The following is a 6,913-nucleotide window of genomic DNA, read 5'->3' as shown; positions in this document are numbered from 1 at the left end:
CCCCACAGCAAATAGCACAAAATGAACATAGGCATACAATTAGCATACAGTGGACAGAATAAAAACAATGCATAAAATAAGTACAATAAGTTGCTCGAAGGCGTGTGAACCCCCCCCCCGGAACAGCCAGTCCCCCAAACTCCACGGAGGAATGACACGTCACGTGCCCCAGAGGACCTGCAGCCAGGCGACGACTCCAAACACTCAAGCAGACAGACACAACAGCGCAGGGGCGTATCTAGACCCAGCACTTCAGTAGGGCACAGAAGGGCACCAACAACTACGAAGCGTGAGCGCGCAGCGCGACCGCGAAAAAAATTTGGCCGGTTTTGGCCGGTTTGTGGGCGAAAATGGGTGGATTTTGTAACTATTTTTTTTTAACTTTATTTCGGTTTTAGGGTTAGGTTAGGGTTATGTTATTTAATTATTTTGGGGAGCCAGCCCCCCAAACTCCTGAAATGCATAGAAATCTATGAAATAAATAAAACAATCTGACATTTATATTAAAAAGAGCTAGCCACACAAACCCCTAAAATACATAGAAATCTATGCATTTTGGAACAGTTACTATATATATAGTCAATAAAGCATTTAGTCATACTTAAAGTTTAAAGTGCTTTACTTGCATTGAACATTGCATTGAACATTGAACATTGAGGAGACATCATTAGAAAGCACAATGTATGTTTCCATAGTTACGCAGATGACACACAATTGTACATCTCCGCTGAACCAAATGATCACACAGCTATAAACTCCATTTCCGCCTGTCTCTTAGCAATAAACAAATGGATGACGAACAACTTCCTAAAATTAAATGAGGGCAAAACTGAAATCCTACTAGTCGGTCCTATAACAAAAAGAGAAATGTTACAGAGCAATATGGGGCAACTTACTCCTTGGATCAAACCCGAAGTTACAAGTAAGTAACCTACACTGGCTTCTGGTAACATTTAGAATTGATTTCAAGGTCCTCCTCCTTATATACAAAGTATAAACATTGTGATCATCTACTACTGGTCTATTGAAGGTTCCAAGCCACAGTCTAAAGAAAATCAGGGATGCAGCCTTTGCTAACTATGCACCAAAGTTATGGAACACACTACCTATGGACATTAGGGAAGCTAGATCTCTTAATATTTTCAGAAATAAGCTAAAAACGTACCTCTTCACCATAGCCTTCTAATACACCCCGCTGTTGATTGTACTGTAGCACTATTTTACTCTGGCCATTCTATTGCATAATTTTACTATCTATTCTACTATTCTATTATTGCACTGTATTATTGGTGTGCAAACCAGTCAACTTACAAAAAAGAGCCTGTTGGAGGATTTCAACAAGATAAATGCAGTGCAAAATATTTCACTATAATATTTCAAAGCGAAGTAAAAAATATTATAATAATTATTTGATCATGTTAAATGATCATTTGATCATGTTAAAAAAGGGAAAATAAAAAACACTTGTTAAAAAAAAAAAAAAAAAAAAAAAAAAAAAATTCATCACTGGGGCACAGATGATCATCACTAGGGCACGTGCCCTAGTGATAGTGGTCTAAATACGCCGATGAGCAGGCCACGGACACACAGCAGGCCACACACACACAGCAGGCTACACACACACAGCAGGCCACGGACACACAGCAGGCCACACACACACAGCAGGCCACACACACAGCAGGCCACACACACACAGCAGGCCACGGACACACAGCAGGCCACGGACACACAGCAGGCCACACACACACAGCAGGCCACGGACACACAGCAGGCCACACACACAGCAGGCTACACACACACAGCAGGCCACGGACACACAGCAGGCCACGGACACACAGCAGGCCACACACACACAGCAGGCCACACACACACAGCAGGCCACACACACACAGCAGGCTACACACACACAGCAGGCCACACACACACAGCAGGCCACACACACACAGCAGGCTACACACACACAGCAGGCCACACACACACAGCAGGCTACACACACACAGCAGGCCACACACACACAGCAGGCCACGGACACACACAGCAGGCCACACACACACAGCAGGCCACACACACACAGCAGGCCACACACACACAGCAGGCCACGGACACACAGCAGGCTACACACACACAGCAGGCCACACACACACAGCAGGCCACACACACACAGCAGGCCACACACACACAGCAGGCCACACACACACACAGCACGTCTGTTGTCAAATGAGAAGACATGCAGCACCACTGACGGTCCAAGACGACACCGGGACGCCTGAATATTTTCCGCAACAAAGTTAGTGTTTCCGCGTCTCTGATTGGCCAGGTCATGTGACATGTACGCCCAATCGTGGGACCGCAAGTTTTTGGATGGTTAAGCTTAGGCGCTCTTTTGAAGTTGGTTAAGGTTAGTTTGTCTTAGAGCAGGGCGATAGAACGCCTGCCCTGATTCCAAACTCTAACCTTAACCAACTGCGAAAGAGCGCCTAAGCGTAACCAGTGATAAACTAGGCGTTAGGTAGTTTGCAGGCTGTTCGACCCGGAAATAGGCGCAGAACTTGCCGTCCCACGATTGGCGCACATGTCACATGACCTGGCCAATCAGAGCACAAAACTTGAACGCGGAAACACAAGTTTGTTGTGGAAAGTATAGACGCCACCGGGACGCCCCCAGAGACACCCCAGAAGCCGTAGCGAACCCCCCACACAAGGAATCCCCAAAACGCCAGCGAACCGAGGGAGCCCAATGATAACAACCAACCAAAATCCACCAAAGCACACGCAAGAGACCAGCACCCAACGCCAGGAAAGGTCCGGGAAAGGCCCAGCTGAAGCCATAGGTGTCCATAGGCTCCAACCAAACGATGCGATTGAGCTCTGCGCTTAACCCATCCCGTCGTCCTTCCCCCGCAAGGGCAGCCGGGAGCAGACAGGGCGTCGACGAGGGGCCGTGCCCCGGGGACCAATCCAAGTGCTCCCGCCCGTCTTCGTCAAGGATGCCACAGCGTCAGCGATCTGTTGGTTGTGCATGTTTTTCCATTGGGTTTCTCTTATCGGGGGGGGACCCTTGCGAGCACGGGGAGAACATGCAAACTCCAGACAGAAAGGCCCGGGAGATCACCCACCTGGGTACCTGGCAACACGGAAACCTGGTCCCCAAGCGGGAATCAAACCCTGGACCTTCTTGCTGTGAGGCGACAGTGTTAACCACTACACCACCGTAGTAGGGCCGCTAAAATGAAAGGCTGATTTTCCAACTTGGGTCTGTACATGGGGAAACTCCAGTGTAAGCCAATCATTTGAGCGTGTTATATAGGGTCTAGAGTTCCAAACTAGTAGTGATGTGAGATAAGGAGGTAATTTCCCGTTAATGGCCTTAACGGATAAATAAATACCAGTGTTGATCTGCCAGAGAAGACCAACCCACTTTCTCATATAAGATGCAGTGGTGTGTGTCATATCTGTCACCAGTGATGATGAATCTAAGAGCATAATGATGAGCAGAATCTAGTGGTTTGAGTCGAAGGGGCAGCATTTCTATAAATCACGTCTCCATAATCCAAGACAGATAGAAAGACTGCTTCAATAACCCTCTTTCTACACATCATTGGGAAACTAGATCTATTCCTGTACAGGAAATGGTGAACACCTGGCTAGGTTTGATAATGGTATACGCCCTGTTGTTTTTACAGCCAATGAATTTGAACTGGAATCCACCAATCAATAAAGAATAAGGACAGACCCTACTAATTCACCAAAGTAGCATGTGGTGGTGGCCTAATGATTAAAGCATGTGTAGCAGCAGGGCTACATTTAGCAAAAGCAGATCATGGGTTTGTGTCCCTGATCAGCACGTATTAGTTGGGACAACGTTTTGCTGCAGGTAACTAATTTAAACAGGTTATTACCTTGGATGTCAGAATTGATATATTGGTTGATGTATGTTTCCTCCGATAGCTTGTCATTGTCATTTGCGGATACCATTATCAAACCTAGCCATACATTTGAATCTAATCTAATCTGATTATTTTGTAATCATACAGACACGCACCAATCAATACAAGGACAAAAAAAAACATTGTGTTAGGTCTTTAATATTTTCAATATTTAGTTGTTTTTTTGTTTAGAAATATTGCACATGGTCAACATGCCTGTTTATGAGATAGCACTCATCTCTCTCATTCTAAAATTCCTTCTCCAAAGTAAGGACAGTTTATTTTTAAGCACAGTCATACAGTGTACACGCATACATGTGTGTGTATGTACGTATGGCAGTGTGTGTGTGTATGTGTGTGTGTGTGTGGTTGCACGTGCATCGGACACATCACAGACCGAACCCCAGAACAATAATAAGTAATAATAATAAGCATTAATAATCTTGCATTATTATTACCCGTCTGTTCTAGTGTATTTTATCCTGAATCATCTGGCGTTTTGATAACAGTCAAGATGGTGAATAGAGCAGAGTCACAATGACTAATACTGCCTCTAAATAACACGGGGGAGGGAAATGATTATGATGTCATAATAACATTATAACATAACATAATAACATGTTAACTAAATAGTGAGGGAACCTGGGACGTGTCAATGCAGTTTGCACCGCTGTGTGTGTGTCCTAACACACGCACGCACACACACACACACACGCACGCGCACACCTATATGCACATATATGGAAATATATACTTTTTTTTCACACATCCAACTGTATACAGAGAAATAAAAGATATACCCATAATTATAACTACCCCCCTCCTCTCCACCGAGGAAGCGAAGAGGCAAAAGTGCTATTTGAAAATGTTGTCTTTGACTTTTAGTAAGTTATGATCTCTCTCTATCTCTTCAGTAATAATAACAATAATTGCGTGTGTTCGAGATATCTTCTTTTTTTTTCATATATACCATAGTTATCACAACAGGTCATTCTTCTGACTGACTGACTTGCACTGTATTCAATATCTATGGCACAGAGCCTTCCCCCCGAAAAAAGAATAACCCCACCCATTCCAAAAAATATATATATATATAATAATAATGTCCTATTGCACCATTTTTTTTTTACGGGAAAGAATAAAGTGTCGAGAAGAGGGGGGGGGGGGGGGGGGGGGGGGGGCTCCAGAGAGACTGCCCTCCAGGGCTGGTCTAGGGTCTGCTTTCCCCCTGAACTAACCCTAACCAGAACCACCCTGAGCTACATATCGCCTGACCCTGGACCAGTGCTTAAGGGGGGCACTTTCTAAACACCACTTTGAGGGGTTGGGGGGGGAGGGAGCGAGGGGAAGGAGGAAAGGGAGGAAGGAAGGAAGGAAGGGTCTGAAGAAGAAGAGGAGGAGGGGGGGGGGGTTGATAACATAAGGAACATGGTTATTATTTTCTACTAAAACAATCTCTAAAAACAATACTTTCCTGATTTATCTTGCGGCGGCTGGCCTCGAGAGGGGGCCGCACGAATTGTGCAAACACCTGATTTCAACGTTTTTTACAAAACAACAAACGTCCACGCCCCCCCCCCCCCCCCCCCCCCCCCACACTGGGCGAGTCTGGTCGGGAGTCAGAGAGGGGGGGGGGAGGGGGGGGGGGGAGGGACGACTGTCTTCATCCCCCCTTTTAGAATTTTTTTTTTCTTTTTTTTGTGTTGTTTTTGTTTTTTTTATTTATGCTGGAGAAGAAACACCATAGAGCCACGAGAGAACAAAGAAAAACAGGCCACGGTAAAAACGGGTTATTTCCACGGCAACGATAACGAGAGAAAAAAGCAACATTATATCCACTGGGTTGACTCAAGAGGAGTTTGGTTATTAAAAAAAAAAAGATTCTACTTCCGCTCTCTGTGTAAAAATGGTCGTAGTCGATGTTGTCGTCGTTGTCGTCGTGGGGCGTCCTCGCCCCCCGCTTATTGGTATCCGTCTTCCTATTGGTGGAGCCTCCAGCCAATGGACATCGTGGGGTTTCTTCCTCCTCTGTCGGGAGCCAATCGGTGTGTTGAGCTGGAACGTAGATTCATCAGAGCCCCGCCCACCAGTCTTTCATATAATCTCTTTATTAAGGTGTCTGTCCACATGGGGGGGGGGGGGGGGGGGGGACCCAACATACATACCTAGTACATAGATACATCATCAACTCCGGCAATGAGGACTCAGCCTGTCATAATGGCAAATAACTGAAGGTGCAATGATTGGTCGCACTGAGTCCTAGCTCCCGCCTACATTTCTTTCTCTTCTCCGAGGAGCTAACGGTACCCACACGCCCTCGAGTTCATCTTCTTCCTCCGTTAAGATTTCTGACTACAATCACTAAAAAACTGTGCAGGCCAATGGCTTGGTCAGACCAGGGGTGACTGACTGTGTGTGTGTGTGTGTGCGTGCGTGTGTGTGTGTGCGTGTGTGCGTCATTTGTTTGCGTTTATGTTCTGTGTGTGTGTGTGTGTGTTGTGTGTGTGTGTGTGTGTGTGTGTGTGTGTGTGTGTGTGCGTGACTGCGCGCGTGTGTACGTTTTTACACTTACGCAATATGTGTGTGTACATATATCTATGTGTGTGTGGTGTGTGTGTGTGTGTGCGTGTGCTGTCTTTGAGTTGCAGCATCATAGGGGCCGTGTTAAAACATCAGTAGAGGTCGTAGGGGTTATGTCTGCGTCCCGACCACGGTGCTGAGGGGTGGCAGGGAGGAGAGGAGGTCAAGGGTCAGCATGGCTGGCACACTGCACACTGCATCCGCACAGGAAGTGACTAAGTGCCTTTGTGTGTAGAACAGTTCTCGACGACAGCGTTTCTTCTCGGGGGGGGGGGGGGGGGGGGCGACTGCCCATCCCAAGAGGACAAGAGTAACAGTCATGATTTGGTAAGGTGTTGTGTGTGTGTGTGTGTGCTGCTGTGCGTGTGTGTGCATGTGTGTGTGTGGCGTGTGTGTGTGTGTGTGTG

Source organism: Notolepis coatsorum (assembly GCF_963971535.1).
Source record: "Notolepis coatsorum genome assembly, chromosome: 13".
Classification (NCBI taxonomy): Eukaryota; Metazoa; Chordata; class Actinopteri; order Aulopiformes; family Paralepididae; genus Notolepis; species Notolepis coatsorum.
This window is presented reverse-complemented; position numbering follows the sequence as displayed.